Genomic DNA, 20,222 nt, shown 5'->3' on the forward strand with positions numbered 1-20,222 from the left:
CAAGCTGCCTTGAAGGACAAGAGCTCATCTTTACAGACTGAGACGATCGAAGGCCAAATATTATTTACATATTTAGTAATACAAATCACCGCGAGAGCTTTCCAATATGCGTGCCAATGAGTGGCGTCTGTACTTCCCGGTCAGAGAGCACCTGTCCATCAAAAGCTCACTATCCAATCAGAGTAGATCACTGTTAAGCCCGCCCCCACGAGAGGTTTGTGTCAAAACACCAAACGAAAAACTGCGAAGCGTAAGCGAAATCTGTGGCAATGCATTCAGAATCCACGATTAGCGAAAAAAAAAACGAATCTTTGAAAAACATTAACAAAGAATGAAGCATATTTGAAGAGCCTGTTAAATTTGTGCTACTGGGTTCATTTTTTTCATTTTCATTGTTTTTTTCTTCTTTTGTAATGGCATATTTTTGATAGTTTCTGAAAAAGTTACGTTCAGTTTTATTAAGTTTCGTTCATTTTTATAGAAGCAAATGTAATTCCATACGTATGCACACAAACTGACAGTCACCACTGATAAGCTACTACTAAATATTGTAGATACTTGATTTTCTGTAAAGTTGCTATGCAATGATTTGTATCGTAAAAATGCGCTATACAAATAAACTTGAATTGAATTTAATTCATATTGGATCAGGACAATGACCCAAAATACCCTGCCAGTTCAGTCAAGGGCTTTATCAGGGAAAAGAAATGTAAAGTCTTAGATTGCCCAAATCAATCTCCAGATTTAAATCTGATTGAACATTAAATTTCATTAGCTGAAGAGGAGACTAAAGACAGAAAACTCCCCAAAACAAGCAACAGTTGGAATTGGCTGCATTAAATGCTGGAGAAAAGCATTTTAAAGCATAAGACCAAGGGTCTGGTGATGTCTATGGGTTGCAGACTCACTGCTATGATTGCATGCAAGGTATCTGCAACTAAATATTAGCTTTTAATCTTTTACATCTGCCTTAAATTCAACTGCTCCAATACTTATGCTCACATCAAAAAAGTGGGATGAATTCTAAAAGTGCTGTCCTTTTTATTTAGTAAAACATGTATGTGTCGAAAGACCTAATAATAAAATGTGACGTTCTGTAGTTTTTGTCGCATATTCATCTTTAATCATATTTGCAAATGCCTTGACTCCACAGCAGAAAAAAACAATTTTGTCTTTACTGTTCAAATACTTATGGAGGGCACTGTAAAAATGAGTAAAGCTGCCAGTAACTGCATAGTTTGCATGTAAAATAAACAGACCGAACAATAAACAATAGTCATGGGTAGGGTGACCCAGGGCCGCTGCTGGCAAAATGGGTGCCCTAAGCAGGATTGTATTGTTGTGCCCCCCTTGCTCAAATATGATGATGGAAAATTGTATTGTTGTTATAGGGTTGATAATAGAAATTTAATAAAATAATAATGTAGGTTTTTAAAATAGAACTTTAATAAAATAAAAAAAAGTAAATGAATAAATTTAATGCTATAACTTTATTATGACTCCACGAACGCGATTGTATGAGTTTATCATGATTCTTAATTGATTTTATAGTCTCAAGCAATCATAAATCATGCAACGAACGCGATTGTATGAGTTTATCATGATTCTTAATTAGAAATTATAAAGGCTGTGTCATCTATAACAAAAAAGGTGGCCAAAAATGAAAGATTAAGTGAATATTTTGAATTAAATGTTTGGTCACTAGCCTAAACAAGGATTTGATTGTCATGTAAGTTTAACAGAAGCAATCACATGGCATTTGGCTACCTTTGCAGGCATTTGTAATAACATGTACATAGATTGTTTATTTTGTATTTGCCTACATTATGTATTTTAACAGTGTTTTGTATTTGCCTACATTATGTATTCATTTTTTTTATATAATGCATTTTAAGTCATTTTAAAGGCTATTTGATGGCTTTGGTCTGTTTTTATATCAACAAAATATTATTATAACAAAAAATATTACAGTATATTAATACTTCTCTGTAAATTATTATTTAAAGTAACAAAGCAATGGTTTATTTTGCAGTTACCATGGCCACAAGAACGATGATTTGTGGTGTTATGGTTGATTAATATGGTTTTTTTAGTATGGTGTTATGAAAATGGAAAAGGGTAATTTTCGTAAGGGAACCTGAAAAAACTGAAAGTGATAAACTGGCCTTGTTTTTACCTAAATGATTTATAAATGAAATATATTGTATAAGGTGTGCATTGTAGCTGACACCTATATGAACACATTACAATTGTTTTGTGACTACAAGTCTTTCTTCTCAAATGCTATTGAGCTTTGTATTTGAGTTTTATATGATGTGATTAAGTTTGTTTTTTTACATATGACTTACAGTTTGTTTTAATAAATATCAAACATTCAAATTAATTGTGCATTATAGCTGTCACCTAGATGAACAATTACAGTTGTTTTTATGACTGTAAGTCATTCTCTTCAAATGCTACTGACGTTAGAAAAGTGTATAACAATATCACATGTAACTTTAGAGACGGTCCCTAAAATTTGAAAAACTTTAGAGACCGGCCCTAAATTTGAGACTCTCGCTTTAGAGACCGTCCCTAAATTTGAGACTCTCGAATGTCCAATGTCAAGACAGCTTTATGCCTGTTTTTTTTTTCCCCCCCCCTTTCATTTCTCCCCTCCCCGGCGGTACTTGGTACTGGGGTGACCAAACATGCCATTTTCCCAGAACATGTCTTGGCCAGGATTTCTATATTGCCTAAAATATCCAGGTTTTGGCTTTGGATTCCTGTTTTCATACTTAATGAAATTAATGATTGTTTGACCAATAACATGCAGACATTGTACATAATTGACCAATTGTGGTGCGTGAGAAGGTGGGATCTACAGAGAATAGTCAAAGTGATGCAAATATGTGTACATATTAGTGTTGGACTTGAAGCAGCAATGAGGCATACCGATCTGTGTCTGACATCAAAGTATTCAATATCACGGTATTTTTTGTCATACAACAATTGCTCTGCGCACGCACAAACAAAAAGCCAAAACGTGGATATTTTAGGCAATATAGAAATCCTGGCCAGGACGTGTCCTGGGAAAATGGCACGTTTGATAACCCTAGTCATGGGGCAAACAACAAAAATAACATTTCAAGGCAGTGAAAAAAAAAAGTGATCAATTGAGCTGAACTGAAACAACTCTAAATAGAGAAAAACATTAAGCAAAACAATTAACCAATGTTATACAGTCCCACACATTTTTCAATCAGGACAGCTATTTTTAATTACACAAATATAAAAAGAAAACCAAACATTCCATTTTCAAATAGAAACCACTGTCTATTAATGTATTGTTTTAATGTATTGTATTGGTTTGTATGTATGCTTCAAGATTAGAAATAAAGTTTAAAAATACCTTTGAGACTAGTTGATCACACACCATTAAAGGGCTACTATCATCACCATATACTTTCTAGAGAAGAGAAAACTCTAATATAAAAAGGGTGTCAGTTTATTGATGGTGTCATCTTGGTGTGATTTTTGGTGTAGTAAGTTCTTTATTTTTCTTATTTAAAAGGGTGTCAGCTTGGTGTGAATGTAGGTATACTATTCATCATTTTACACAATAAAACAACCTTACTATACATCTAGAAGTCATTAAAAGAGCAATTGCATGATTACACACCACTGGCATCGTCCCATACCGTTTTACATGATCAGAAGTCACTAGCTTTTGACCAGCGACGTATAAGCCAATACTAATTTAAATACCTCACAGTTTCTAATTCTAATTAAAATACCTCACAGATCTACAAATGACCAACAAATGGAATGTTAACACTCTTTTCAAAACAGTTAACATTCATAAAAAAAAGACCTACCAGATTGTTCTTCCAGCGACAGACAACCACCTGCACGCCAAACAACTGAAACACAGCTAAAAACCCAATTCCCAAAAAAGTTGGGCAACTGTACAAATTGTGAATAAAAACAGAATGTAATGATGTGGAAGTTTCAATTGTTAATATTTTATTCAGAATACAACATAGATGACATATCAAATGTTTAAACTGAGAAAATGTATCATTTTAAGGGAAAATACATTGATTTTAAATTTCATGGCATCAAAAAAAGTTGGAACAAGGCTATGTTTACCACTGTGTGGCATCCCCTCTTCTTTTTATAACAGTCTGCAAACATCTGGGGACTAAGGAGATAAGTTGCTCAAGTTTAGGAATAAGAATGTTGTCCCATTCGTGTCTAATACAGGCTTCTAGTTGCTCAACTGTCTTAGGTCTTCTTTGTCGCATCTTCTTCTTTATGATGCACCAAATGTTTTCTATGAGTGAAAGATCTGGACTGCAGGCTGGCCATTTCAGTACCCCGGATCCTTCTTCTACGCAGCCATGATGTTGTAATTGATGCAGTATGTGGTCTGGCATTGTCATGTTGGAAAATGCAAGGTCTTCCCTGCAAGAGACGATGTCTGGATGGGAACATATGTTGTTCTAGAACTTGGATATACCTTTCAGCATTGATGGTGCCTTTCCAGATGTATATAGCTGCCCATGCTACACGCACTCATGCAACCCCATACCATCAGAGATGCAGGCTTCTGAACTGAGCACTGATAACAACATGGGTTGTACTTGCTCTCTTTAGTCCAGATGACATGGCGTCCCAGTTTTCCAAAAAGAACTTAAAATTTTGATTTGTCTGACCACAGAACAGTTTTTCCACTTTGCCACAGTCCATTTTAAATGAGCTTTGGCCCAGAGAAAACGCCTGCGCTTCTGGATCATGTTTAGATATGCTTCTTTTTTGACCTATAGAGCTTTTTAGCCGGCAACGGCGAATGGCACGGAGGATTGTGTTCATCGACCATGTTTTCTGGAAGTATTCCTGAGCCCATGTTGTGATTTCCATTACAGTAGCATTTCCTGTATGTGATGCAGTGCCATCTAAGGGCCTGAAGATCACCGGGCATCCAGTATGGTTTTCCGGCCTTGACCCTTATGCACAGAGATTGTTCCAGATTCTCTGAATCTTTGGATGATATTATGCACTGTAGATGATGATAACTTCAAACTCTGCAATTTTTCTCTGAGAAACTCCTTTCTGATATTGCTCCACTATTTTTTGCTGCAGCAATGGGGGAATTGGTGACTCCTCTGCCCATCTTGACTTCTGAGAGACACTGCCACACTGAGAGGCTCTTTTTATACCCAATCATTTTGCCAATTGATCTAATAAGTTGCAAATTGGTCCTCCAGCTGTTCATTATATGTACAACTTTTCCGGCCTCTTATAGATACCTGTCCCAACTTTTTTGGAATGTTGTAGCTCTCATGAAATCCATATTGAGCCAATATTTGGCATGACATTTCAAAATGTCTCACTTTAAACATTTTATATGCTATCTATATTCTATATGAATAAAATGATAAGTTTATGAGATTTGTAAATTATTCCATTCTTTTTTACTCACAATTTTGTACAGTGTCCAAACGTTTTTTTGGAATCGGGTTTGTAATACTACTACTTCTTCTTCTTTCCAGTTTAATGGTGGTTGGCATCCAGCTTATTGGTGCATTACTGCCCCTTCTGCTCTGGAGTGTGGATCAGATATTAGGTTATCTATTCCCTTTTCCTACTAAAACGTACACATCACTCACATTGTCCACTCACATTAATATCCACACACACATCATGCATCAGATCCTGCCTAAAACCACTGCTTCCCTTAAAAAAGTAATCAATATTCTACTCTGTGCCCTATTTACTGTTCTTAATAACCCTTGTAACGTGATCTCCTGCACCCCAATCTCCCTTAGTTTTATTCTTCATTATCTACCTCTGTGTCTCAACACATCTCTCACAACACATGATTATGTGCTTAACATCGCTCACAACAACCCTGTCTGGTGCTTCCCTATCATATTTACTGTTTTATTCAGGTAAACAATGTCCCAACCTTAACCTAGTCATCACTGCATCACCCTTTCCTCTTTAAACATTTCTCTGAATTTGATATAAATGCCTCCCTTATTCTCCTCTTTTCCCACCTCTCTTGCTTGCCACCTTTTATTGATTTTCTACATAACCATGCCTTTAACCTCTGCTTTACTTATATTAACCTGCATCTCTACTGTTACAACTTCCTAATTTGGATCCAGGGTAGGAAAGGCAACATTGAGATTGTGATCATGTGTACATGTTGGTGCACGGGGTAGCAAAAGATAAACATAGCACAAATCTGCCAATAAACGTAGTTTATTGCGTGCCAACAATAGTAAAGACAGTGTATAAAATAACTAAAAACAGCAAAAAGGGAAATTGTACAATTTTACATGAACTAAATAATAAGAAAGAAAACCGATATAAATCGGGGAGAAGGACACGAGTGGCACCAAAGAAAAGAAAAGAACAAAACAAAACCAGTCTATAAGAAAGAAAACCGATATAAATCGGGGAGAAGTGAAAAAATAAGGAAAACAAGTCTTCAGGCATTTTCACGCCATAACTTGCCTATTCTACCTAAAAAACAAAAAACATACAAAAGTGGCACTCACTCCTAAACTAGGGTGTCTATACATTAAAGTCACTAGGTGTTGCAAAATGTACGTCACGTGACATCCTACCTGTCCCGTTTTCCCCTACGGCAAAAAATTCAACACAATGCCGGAAATAACAATAATACAGTCAAACATAAATGGCAATAAGAAATTAAATGTCAACTCAAAAACTATACAAAGAATGTCACTAAACTTAACCAAAACGAACAAAAGCAGCAAATTAACAACAAATCACAAAAGTACAGGAAAGCAAAGCTTTCTCCGCATACTCCTGTCGTGCTTTTAAACTCTGGTGCCGGACAGGATTGGTGGCAGAAAAAACCATGACGTCACTCCCGCTAATAAAGATGACATCTTCCCGAACCACTAACTGTTTCCAGGTAGGTGTGCCTAAGAAATTGACAGGAGATGGGAAAAAAAAAAACACAGAGGCCCGCACACCTACCCGGGAATGTCACACTCCCACCCTTAAGAGCAAACATGTTTGTCAAAAAAAAAGAGAGAGAAAAAAATCTAGATATGGGTTGCACAGAACATCCCCCCTAGAACATTATTCAACACCCTTTTTTTTTTTATGTTTGACCACCAAAATTGTAGTTCTGGACTACTAGAGCCCATCGCATCAACCATTGATTTTGGTTATACATCCGAGACAAAAGGGTGAGCACTGGAGCCAAGATAGACTTCAAAGTGCTGTAAGGCGAGCAACAAAGCAAGTGCTTCTTTCTCAATAGTAGAATATTAAGCTGATTGCTTATTAAACTTACAAGAATAATAACTGACAGGATGATCTATACCATTTACATCTTCCTGCAAAAAAACACAGCTCCAGCACCAACTGCACTTGCATCAACCTCAAGTTTAAAAACTGCAGTAATAACCAGCCATACCCAAAAACCTTCGTAACTCTCGTCGGGTGGTAGGAACTGGAAATTCTGCAATGGCTGTAACTTTTAGCCTTGACCGGACGCACCTGGCCTTGTCCAACCTCTTTACCGAGATAAGTGAGAGTCGCTCGGCCAAAACTCACATTTTGCCAAGTTAAGAATTAAATTAGCTTTGGCAAGACGTTCAAAACACACTTGCCAATACACATGTTTCCTTCCAAACCACTGTATATATAACCAAGTCATCAAGATAGGCGCTACAATTTGGTACATCAGCCAAGACAATATCCACCAGATGCTGGATGTTGCTGGTGCATTTCTGAGACCAAAAGCCATTGTTGTATATGTTGTTTAATGTGATTTTATGAGTTCTGAGATATCTGACGCCTGGGGAGTAAGTGGGACTTGCCAGCACCCCTTAAGCATATTCAGTTTACTAACAAAACACGCAGAACCAATGTTATCTATACAGTCTTCCATCTGCTGTCACGGATAACTGTCTGACAGTCACATAGTTTACCCTTCAGTAATCAGTGCAGAATTTAAATGTGAAATATGGTTTTATACATGTAATACTGCTGGTTTTGGATATGGGTTTGTCTAATATGTATGCTACCTCCTGATGCATAATAGACCTCTTGACTGTATTCACACAGTAAGCATGCAGCTTAATAGGGCGAGCACCACTTACATTAATGTCATGCTGCAAAAACATTTGTTTGTTGGGAACATCACTAAACAAACAATTAAAATCAAGAAATCAACTTAATGTCAGATTCCTGGTCCAAAGATAAATGAATTAGTTAATTAGGCGATCTTGCAATATTCCTGAATTCGCCAGCCTTGCGCACTGCTGAGGAGCATTTCGAAGCACGATACCATCCTTGTCCGCACCAGTGTTACTAGGAGAGGGCGTCATCCCTACGGCTAACATGACAGAGAGAGACGGCGAGCCCATCAGTCTGTTCCGAAGTTTTAACCTCAGCCTTCTCCCTTACATCATAAACTGTTGTAAGCTTCTAACATATTAATGTGACAAACTCGGGTTTGGCGTTTTCTATCAGGTATGGAAAGCATATAATCAGTTTCACTCATTCTCCTTTTCACAACATACAGACCAAAGAAACGAGCTTACAGAGTGATCCAGGAACAGGTAAAAGCACAAGCAAAAGAAACGAGCTTACAGAGTGATCCAAAATAAAACCAAAGGAACTCCTTCATCCCAATCTCGAGCAGTGTCCATACAATATTTCTTAAGCATTGACTTGAGTGTCTGATGAAAGCGTTCAAGTGCGCCCTGGCTTGGATGGTACGCACTTTAAAAACTCGATGAGAAATTGCCAAAGACCCCAGAACTCCTTTAAACAGTCTCAATAAAAAAACATGCGATATGTTTTGTGTGTTGTATTTTGTGTATTGTAAAAGTGTATGAGAATTTCACCAACACCTTGATGATAACGGGCCCTTTTTGCTTAAGGAATGGATTTATTGGGAGAATTTCTTCTTTTAATTGAGTGGATGTCTTCCGGGAATTTTGTTGTTATAAGAAACTTTTTTGTTGTTATATACTTGTTACGATTACATGCTTGCTCAAACGGCTCCCCCAATTACTGGTACTGTAACTTCTCTGGACGTGCAGATGCAAAGAACTTTTTGTGAGTTAAAACAAACTCATCAGCTAATACAGCGGCATGTGACAAAGAAGTCACTTTCTGTTCATTAAGATACAACCACAACACGCTCAGTCAAGCATCCCTTAAAATCTTCAAGCAGCACCAGCTCTCGTAACTTGCTAAAAATCCTTTACTTTACTAGCTGTGCACCACTTGTCAAACAGAATCCCTTTCTCCTTGCAAATTCCACAAAAGTCTGAGTAGAATTTTTTTTATGTCCTCTAAACTTCTGTCTATATGCCTCTGGAACTAACTCATAGGCATGAAGAATATGCAGACTTCATATCCTCATAGTTTAGATCAGGGGTTCTCAACTGGTCCCACCCTGGGACCCACATTTTCCCATGGTCATTAAGTCGCGACCCACTTTTTTAGAATTCAACCAACAAAATTTATTTATTCAAAAATAACTGTTGAAAACACTCATATATCATCTTTTTAAAAACATAACCCTACATACATACATATATTATCCCGTACAACGTGCATTTCAGAGCTTAATAAGTAACTGGACCCTGACAACCGCATATACAAAAGTTAATTAAATAAATAAGGGCCACATAACAAGATATTTTTACTCTATTCAGAGCAAATTAATAAGAAACTAAGGAGGACCATGATAACTGCATGTACAAATGTGAATAAAATCAATGTCAAAATCACTCAAACTAAACAAGGCCACAAAAACAAGATATTTCACTGCATTGAGCAAATTAATAAGAAACTAAGGAGGACTATGACAACTGTATGTTCAAAAGTCAAGTCAAGTCACCTTTATTTATATAGCACTTTAAACAAAAAAAGATTGCATCAAAGCAACTGAACAACATTAATCAAGAAAACATTGTGTCAATAATGCAAAATTACAGTTAAAGGCAGTTCATCATTGAATTCAGTGATGTCATCATGCAGCTCAGTTCAGTTTAAATGGTATCTGTGCAATAATTTGGAATCAAGTCAACGATATCGCTGAAAATGAAGTGTCCCCAACTAAGCTAAGAAGCCAGAGGCGACAGCGGCAGGGAACCAAAACTCCATCAGTGAGAGAATGGAGAAAAAACCTTGGGAGAAACCAGGCTCAGTTGGGGGGGCCAGTTCTCCTCTGACCAGACGAAACCAGCAGTTCAATTCCAGTCTGCAGCAAAGTCAGGTTGTGCAGAAGAATCATCTGTTTCCTGTGGTCTTGTCCCGGTGGTCATCTGAGACAAGGTCTTTACAGGGGACCTGTCTCTCGGGCTCTAGTCCTGGTCTCCGCTGTCTTCAGGGCTGTAGAGGTCCTTTCTAGGTGCTGATCCACCATCTGGGCTGGATACATACTGGATCCGGGTGACTGCAGTGACCATCTGACTTGGATACAGACTGGATCTGGTGGCTACAGTGACCTCGGAATAAGAGAGAAACAGACTAATATGAGCGTAGATGCCATTCTTCTAACGATGTAGCAAGTACATCAGGTGTTATGGGAAGTGTTCCCGGTTCCGGTTTACCTAATTAATGCAGCCTAAAATCCTTTAATGGATTTGGATATTAAAAAGTGTATTAGTATGTTATGTGTAAGCCAGGTTAAAGAGATGGGTCTTTAATCTAGATTTAAACTGCAAGAGTGTGTCTGCCTCCCGAACAATGTTAGGTAGGTTATTCCAGAGTTTGGGCGCTAAATAGGAGAAGGATCTGCCGCCCGCAGTTGACTTTGATATTCTAGGTATTATCAAATTGCCAGAGTTTTGAGAACGGAGCGGACGTGGAGGACTATAATGTAACAAGAGCTTGTTCAAATACTGAGGTGCTAAACCATTCAGGGCTTTATAAGTAATAAGCAAGATTTTAAAATCTATACGATGTTTGATGGGGAGCCAGTGCAGTGTTGACAGGACCGGGCTAATATGATCATACTTCCTGGTTCTAGTAAGAACTCTAGCTGCTGCATTTTGGACTAACTGGAGTTTGTTTACTAAGCGTGCAGAACAACCACCCAATAGAGCATTACAATAATCTAACCTTGAGGGGATAAATGCATGGATTAACATTTCTGCATTTGACATTGAGAGCATAGGCCGTAATTTAGATATATTTTTGAGATGAAAAAATGCAGTTTTACAAATGCTAGAAACGTGGCTTTCTAAGGAAAGGTTGCTATCAAATAGCACACCTAGGTTCCTAACTGATGACGAAGAATTGACAGAGCAGCCATCAAGGCTTAGACAGCGTTTTAGGTCATTACATGCAGAGCTTTTAAGCCCTATAATTAACACCTCTGTTTTTTCAGAATTTAGCAAAAGTGAATAAAATCAATGTCAAAATCACTCAAAATAAAGTTTTCACCTAACCAGGTCATTTGTGGAAGTTAATGAGACAATTGGGGATGTGCTTTACTCTTGATAAGAGTTTCAAAGTCTGGGGTGACAGTAGACAGAGCTACTCTCAGCTCATGCTCAGTGTCCAACCTGTTTCTCTGCTTTGACTTGAGCTGGACCAAGGTAGAGAAGCCACTTTCACACAAATAGGTTGTGCTGAATGGTAAGATCGTTTTGACTGCTAAAGTGGCGAGGGGTGGAGATACTCAGTCATCACATTGCTGCACCAGAAGTGGGAAAGGCTTACTTCACCAAATCTCTTTTTCAGCGTCAGGTCACATGAAAGGTCCACCAGCTGATGCTCTTCGTTGCTTGGCAACGTGATGTTTTTCCACATTGATACTGAAGGGGTCGCGTATCCAGTCCATGGTTTTTGTTTGTTTCTCTGGGAAGTAGTCGTCAAACCGAGCTTGAAGTTTAGTGAGATGCGCCCTTAAAGTTTGTTTCAAGTTATTTTTGGCCGCACTGTCCAGCTGCTGTGCTTCATAGAAAGAGTTGGGAAACATGTCCAGTCTGTCTTTGGATAAACGATTTAGCCACAGTGAGATCTTTTTCTTGAACGCAGCAATTTTGTCTGACTGTTCAAATATATTGGGTCCTCTCCCTTGCATCGATACATTTAATGTGTTGAGGTGCTCAAAAAATATCAGCAAGATATGCAACTCTCGTACGAGCCACATTTTCGTTGTCAAACAGTTCTGCATACGGGGAGTTAGTCTCTGAGAGGAATGTGGCGATTTTTGTTTTAAGTTCGTAAAAGCGTGACAACACCTTGCCCCTCGACAGCCAGTGGACTTCTGAGTGATACAGCACCTGCATGTGCTCAGAGCCCTGGGCCTGTATTCATAAAGAATCTTAATGCAAAAAGTAGCTCCTAGTGACAAAATTTCTAAGAAAATTCTTAGAAATGTGGGCGTTTACTTTTAAAATTAAAGAAAAAATCCTAGTAAAGAAAAAAAGTAATTCAGAAAGCATCTTAGCCCTTAAAAGAAGTCTTAAGGTCAAACTTGTTAGGAGCACGGACAAGGACTTTTAAGAGGCTTAAATGTTTCTTTAGAAGAGGAGAAAATGGCAGAAAGACGAAGAGGGAGAAGAAATGTGTTGCAGACAATGGATGACAGGGAGTTAATAAAACGCTATAGATTAGATTGTGCAGGGATCATGTTTGTGACTGATCTTATTAGAGACGCCGCTAACATACTGGTTTGTTAAGTAATAAAAAAATAAAAAATCCGAGTACCCACCAGCGCAGAAATTCCATAGCACCAGAACTGAAAATAATCACTACATTACGATATTTGGCATCTGGGAAAAATGCAACAATGCAGTAGTGATGATTTGGGTCTGTCACAAGGTCTGTCACAACCTTCTGTAAGCAGAGTTATCACACAAACAATTACAGCACTTTCAGAACCTCTTAGTGTGTCGCAGTTCATTTCATTTCCACTGGACATTCCCAACTTGCAGGCTCAAAAAAACTGCATTTATGAATATAGCAGGCTCCCCTGGTGTTGTCGGAGTAATTGATGGAACCCACATCCAAATTATTACACCGTCGGAAGACGAGGACTTTTATGTTTAATAGAAAGAGGTACCACAGCAGAAACGTTCAAGTTGTTTTCAGTGCAGATTATAGGATTATAGACATTGTTGCAAAATGGCCCGGCCCAACACATGATGCCAGGATACTGGCGGAGAGTGGCCTGAGACATCTGTTTGAAATACGTCGTATTCCAGCAAATTGCCACTTGTTAGGGGACAGTGGTTATCCTTGTAAACCATGGCTTCCTCACACCTTACCTCCATCCTGACCAGGGGTCACAGCTAAATTACAACAGGTAACAGTGACAAGTTAACATACACTGTATGTGTGTGGACTTCAAATTTAGAGAACAACAAATGTGTTGCAGTAGTATTTGTAGGCTACTCTACTTCCCATAAATAACCTACCATTATGTTTTGAAAATATCAACTGAATTCTGTTCATTTTCATTAACTCACAAGAAAACCACGAGCCGCAGTCAACAAAGACTCCTTGGTCAACTAAAGAGGCGCTTTCACATTTTTGCATGGAAAGGTGCGACTGGCACCAGGAAAGGTCTGCAAACTGATAACAGCCTGTGCAGTGCTTCATAACATCTGTAAAGCTAGACAAATTGCAGACCCTCCCATGGACAATCGGGCTGATGAAGAGGATGATGAAGAATCTGTCCCAAAGTGGGAATCCTTACAGAGCCCAGTTTACTAAATTTGCATTTCATGTAAGTTACAGTGAATGTAATATAAAAATCGTGACTAAACAGACACTAGCCAACATTTTCATTAGAAAGATATTATGAAGACACAAAAAACATATTATTTGTTATTAGTTTAATTTTTAGTAGCTCAATTTTTAGTTTGTAGTACTCCTTCTGTAGATGGAGTACTATTTTCTGCTGCTTTAGGACATCCATCTCCAGTTTTTTGTCTACTAGGGATGGTGTTGAAGCAGCTGCAGTGGCAGCAGAAGGCAGGGAATGAGGCGCTTCAGGCTAAGGGTCACCCATCTGCGATGTCGACGGTCCCCATTCCTCTGCTGAAGGCTCTGTGCTACTAAAAGGACAAAACATTTAATCTCTGTTATTTTAAAATAAATTTAGGGCAATTTGTTTTTGTTTTTTCAAGTTCATATAATGCCAGATAGAAATATGAGAAATGGCCTTGCCTATGTTAAATAAAAATGTGTCTTTATATTGTGTTACTTGGCTGTTGGTTTATTAAATTACCATGTTTTGTAGTTCCACCAGCTGAATCATTGAGCTGTCTGTGCCCTCCTTCAAACCGGAATACTTGTTTCTGAGTGACCTAAGATGTTGAACACGGTTTGGGCTACTTGAGACAGCTGTTTAGCAGCCCCCCCCCCCAGAAAGCAATACAGTGGACCACATGTACGGTATACATATAATTGTATAGCCATATAAAGATGCCATGTTTGATACATTAAAACCAACATTCAAACCACCACTGAAATAGACAGCAATCAGTGTAATTGGAAAGAGTGAAACAATTTTTATCATTCTAAGCTAATCAAATACCTTACAGGAAATTAAAAAGCATGGTAAATAAAAAAGGGATTTATATACATACATATAATGGGTGTGTGTGTGTGTGTGTGTGTGTGTGTGTGAGAGATGTGTGTGTAACGGTCAAATAGGAAAAATTACGCATGTAAATTCAAAGTAAAGGATTAGAATAGACCCTATACTAAAAACACTCTTTTTTTTCCTTCTTAGACAACCACACCAATCACAGTCTTCAAAAGATTGTGTCATACATAGCAACGGGGTCAATCCCGCCTCCTCACTAAGATGAAAGTTTTTGTCTTTTCCTTACTCAGAGTTGCTCTCAGATCGGACCCGAATCGCTCTTAAGCTAAGACTCCTACGTAATAGTTTTTAAGCAAATTAAGAGTTTTCTGAGAGGATTCTTAGAATCTTTATGAATATGGGCCCAGGTCTTTTACACAGATGCGAAAAGCAACGGCTACTTTTTGTACTCCGTTTTATGTGGTTCACCACTTTGATGACATTTGTTAAAGCTTCATCAAGTAAAGGTAATATATTCTTAGCCGCCAGCGCTTCTCGGTGCAAAAAGCAGTGGTTCCACGTCGCGTTAGGTGCCCTCTCCAGAATTCGCTTCACCACACCGGAATGTTTCCCGGTCATAGAGGCAGCTCCATCAGTGGTGATTCCCACACAATATTCCCAACTGAGGCCTAGTGAGCTCAAATACAAATCCAGGGTGTTAAAATTTGTCCTCCTGCTTTTGTAGTGGTAGGGAAGGTCTCTGCTGCAGAGAAATTGTTCTTGCAAATCACCGTCCCACACATGCCTCACATAAACCAATAAATGGCATGGTTAGGGATATCTGTCGATTCGTCCCATCTGTAAGGCGTAGTAAGGGCTTGCCTGGATGCGGGCTGTGGTCTGTTGTTTTTATGTTACCAGACATGTCTTCAGTCCGCCGAGCTCATGGTATCATTGGAAAGTGGTATGGTTATCAGTTTATCCGCCGCTGACTGATCCAGCACCTCTCTTACCATATCCATTGCATGCAGGTTGTAAAATGAGCTCTTCGGCTACTGTGTGGGGTTTTTGGCCTTTGCAATGCGGTGAGCTACTAGGTAAGATGCCCGAAGAGCTTGTTCTTGTTTGGGGCAAGACGCTGTCAGACACTTTTGTGATGCCCTCAGCTCCTGGAGACGTCTTTGAAAAAAACTCCACCGCTTGTCTTTTCGATGCGGATGTTTTGTTTCTAAATGGCGCTTCAGTTTGGACGGTTTTCATGCTCTCATTGGCAAGCACTTCACTACAAAGCACACACTGGGGTTTCTGTCCCCATTTTTTATCCTCAATGTACAAAATCCATTTTTTAAATAGTTTGGGTCATATTTGCGCTTCGCCATCTCGAATCTGAATGTCAAAACAAACACAGGATGGTTACCATGGTGATGGTTACCATGGCTACCATAGTAAAACTACCGCACGTCTCTGACGAATGCCTGTCAAAATAGACCCTTTTTAAAATAAAAGACCAAATCAAACATGATTTTTTTTTTTTTTTTGACCAGCTTACCAAGACCCACCCAAAAACAGGTCTGCGACCCACTTTTGGGGCGCGACCCCACCAGTTGAGAATCACTGCTTTAAACTTTCCTCTATCGATAATGTAAAGCATACCTCCTGAGCTTACCCATCAACTTGCGCTGCAAAAATAATAAAGAACAGATCTCTTTAGGCCCATGAAGAGAGGTATCGATGCGCTCAAACGCACTAAAATAAGAATCTACTTCTGATTCTCGAAATTGAGGTACTAAGTGCTTTGCTTACATCAAACCGTAATCTGTGATGGATCAGTCTGCAGAGAAACCTCAGAGACCTGACCTAAATCCGACTGTGCAAACTGAACTGGCAGCAGTCTTCCTTGCCTCCAGATCAAGCTGTCGCAGCTTCACCTGTATCGCAGCCTCAATCTCAAACTTGCGTATCTCCAACCACAGATTTAGCTCAGCCTGCCGAGCTTCGGCTTTCTCTCTTGGGCCTCATATTGCAAACGCTCCAAGCGGACTTTCAATCGCGCCCTGTTTTGTTGATTCAACAGAACTTGGAGAGAACAGATCAAATGGTGGCAAGCTGGCCTTAGCATCGGCCATCATCTCCATCTCAACCATCAGCTCCGCTTAACCCTCATCATCAGGAAACCGAGGTTTGCCCCAGCAACGTCACCAGCACCTACACTCCACTAGACTCACCATCCACAGTATTTGACATAGGAAGAACACTCAGCTCACGAAGACGCTGTAACAATTTATTCTTTATGTCTCCCTTAGACCCTGTTTACTAAACAATAATCTTATAGTGGTTAGCTATCAGCAATAACACTCTTGTTTTCTGCACAAATTAATCTGCTCTGTCGACGGATTAGTGACAAAATTCTGCAGACTAAACAATTCCATAATGCATAACCAAATAACCACTACAATACCTCTCAGCACGAACATGCCACCCAAAAAACCATGCAAACGTTAATCGCAACCTCCACACACACACAATGATCACAATTCAAAAGTTATTTGGGATTAATCCCGGACAAGCCCCCATTAAATGTAACAACTTCCTAATTTGGATCCAGGATAAGGAAAGGCAACATTGAGATTGTGATCATTGTTCATGCCGGTGAGGGTAGCTTACAAGACAAACGCAGCACAAATCTGCCAATAAAAGTAGTTTATTGCGTGCCAACAATAGTAAAGACAGTGTATAAAATAACAAAAAAGCAAAAAGGGAAATTATACAATTTTACATTAATTAAATAAGAAAGAAAACATATAAATCGGGGAGAAGGATGACACGAGTGGTCGCCAAAGAAAAGAAAAGAAAAAAAAAGAACAAAACAAAAAAAAAAGAAACCTCTAAGTCTACTAATACAAATGGAAAAAAAAAATAGGAAAACAAGTCTTTCAGCGTTTTTCATGCCATAACTTGCCTATTCTACCTAACAAAACAAAAACATACAAAAGTGGCACTCACTCCTAACTAGGATGTTCTATACATTAAGTCACTAGTGTTGCAAAGTGTACGTCATGTGACATCCTACCTGTCCCAGTTTCCCCTAGGGCAAAAAGTTCAACACAATGCCGGATATAACAATAATACAGGCAAACATAAAGAGCAAAAAGAAACAAAATGTCAACTCCAAAATTATACAAAGTAGGAATGTCACTAAACTTAAGGTGATGCAGCACCGTAACAGCGCAGAGTCATGGACCAGAATGCATGGTGTAAAGGAAGCATTAGAGAGTCATGGAAATCCTCAAGCTTCAGGAGAACACAGCAAACAACCCTGTGGCAAAGATAGCAGGTTTTGTAGTTCCTGTCACAAAATAGGTCATACATAGGAAAAATGCTGGTCACTGGGTAGGGGTAGACCTCCACCTTATTTTCAGAAAAGATAGGAAAACCACTTTCTAAGGCAGATATCAATGCTCATTTGCATGGGTAAAACTCTTATTGTGCTTTTCCACTGCATGGTACGGCTCTGTACGGTTTCACTTTTTTGGTTTTTTTTTCCACATACAGTTTTTACTGGTACCTAGTACTTTTTTTTAGTACCACCTCGGTTGAGGTTCCAATTGAACAGTACCATTACCAAAAACGTGACGTGTAAGCTCTGCTGAATCACGGATTGGCCGGAGAGAATCGTCACTACTTGCGTCCACTGACCTTGCGACACAACAAACCACAAAAAAACGCTAGATTTAAATAAGCACAATCAGCAAAGGAGCGAATGCAACTGTTTTAAACAAGTGCACCTTTTTAACAACCAAGAAGTTTTTGTTGTCTGTTGCAGGAAGTACAGACGTTCCTCCTCGCTGCTGATGCAGAGGAGCGGATCAGCGAGAGCTTGATGGGGCGAAGCCCAAATGAAAAAGTTTTTTTTAGGAGTCAAGGTTGTACAGATGGTCGCAACTATAAAAAAACATGTATATAATCCCTCCCACTCTAAAGCGATATTAAACTGCAGTGGAAACGCAAAAGCGTGCCGAGCCAAGCTGTACCGTACCAACTGAGCCGTTTGCTCCTCGTACCATACAGTGGAAAAGCGTCATTAGTGAGTTGCTGCATTGTTTATGTAAGGGCTCCAGCTACTGACTTCACTTGCTAGTGGGTTAGCAGCTTAATAGCAATGAGTTTAATATGGAAACATCCAAATTTCAATAATCCTCTTTGTATTTTCTTATTTATAATGGTGCTAAGCATTGTGCACATAGAACACACAGTATATGTTGTTTGTGCTTACTAAATGTACACATAGATTATGAGTTTTATTGATTTTATTATTCTTTAAAAACCCACGACTGCTTTACTGTAAGTGTGTGAAGGTTGTAGATGCTACATGCATACTAGACCCACGTGTCTTGTGTTCTAAAATTAGAATAACTGTAATACTGAAATTGTATAGCAATTTTAAGTTGCATGTGTGTCTATCTATGTTGAATTTGTTTGTCTCCTGAGTGGTACACTCTGCTATTTTCCATATAGCTGCAGTTAAGCCATGTACAGGAGCATAGAATTGCCTTGTGGCCAGAGAGTATGATTTCACAATTGTCTTAACAATGAAAATGCTCTTCTCACAACAGCAGTTCAACACATCTGAACTTTGCACTATACAGTAGGTGGACATCCAAAAACGTTGGTCTACCTACCGCCGCTGCGGCGTCATCAAAGTCCATTTGCAGCTTTTGACTGGCTGAGTGGCGCGTTAATCACAAGTTTTCAACAAGCGCATTTAAATTGCACATTTTTGCAAATAGACGGTCAGCTTTGCCTCACTGAAGTGTTATATTTGACTGGCATTCGGTTTGAAAATGAAAGAAAAAATATTTGATATTCACAGATGAAAGGTTCTTAGTCCTTATGAAGATATGTGCGTTTCTTAGAACGAATTCAAGCAGGATAAATGTCAAGCCCTATGAGCCTGTGCTTATATTTTCTCTACACCATATTTTAGATTTGACACATTTAATATAGTGTGCAGTATTATTTATATAATATGGAATTATGTCAAGATTCAAGATTCAAGATTTTTATTTGTCACATACACAATTAAATAGAGCATATATAACCAGCAGTGAAATGTGAGTCAGGTCCGCTCCCATGGACAGTGCAATTATTAAAGAATACAACACAGATGAAAATATACTAAATATAGCTATGAAAGAATGAAAATAAAAGTAAACAATCAAAATATAAGAATAAAATATAAAATATATAAAGAGAAGTATACTGTAGAATTAAATATATAGTGGAAAAATAATGTGCATGAAAGTAAACTGTAGTCTTAAATATAAGATACACAGGAATGTACAAGAGGCAAATGTGCAAACAGTGTTGACACTTTCAGTATGTCAATGTGAGGTAGTGAATGATGAATATCTCACTGATAAAGTGAATATTCAAGTGGAGACATGAAGATGTGTAAGAGGGCTGGTTTTGAGTTTATAATATGTGTTATATTATTCAAAAGAAATTGTGCTTTACTTTGCATTGGAGCATTAAAAGTGGTAGCATAGTGAGCTAGGCTTTTGCTGTTTTATAAAATTATTTTCTTTATTTTAGTAAAAAAATGAGGCACTTGAATAATTTGCGCTCCCATTATTTAGGCTAATTAAAACAAGACACGAATAATTAAACCTGCACAATTTAACTGCACATGCAG

General features: G+C 38.5%; 1 pseudogene; it reads left to right on the top strand.

Moving 5' to 3' along the window:
• Positions 1-12,798: 12,798 nt before the first annotated feature.
• LOC122138305 lies at positions 12,799-13,713 on the top strand (annotated as a pseudogene).
• Positions 13,714-20,222: the final 6,509 nt, after the last annotated feature.

This window comes from Cyprinus carpio, chromosome B8 (genome assembly GCF_018340385.1).
Source record: "Cyprinus carpio isolate SPL01 chromosome B8, ASM1834038v1, whole genome shotgun sequence".
Classification (NCBI taxonomy): Eukaryota; Metazoa; Chordata; class Actinopteri; order Cypriniformes; family Cyprinidae; genus Cyprinus; species Cyprinus carpio.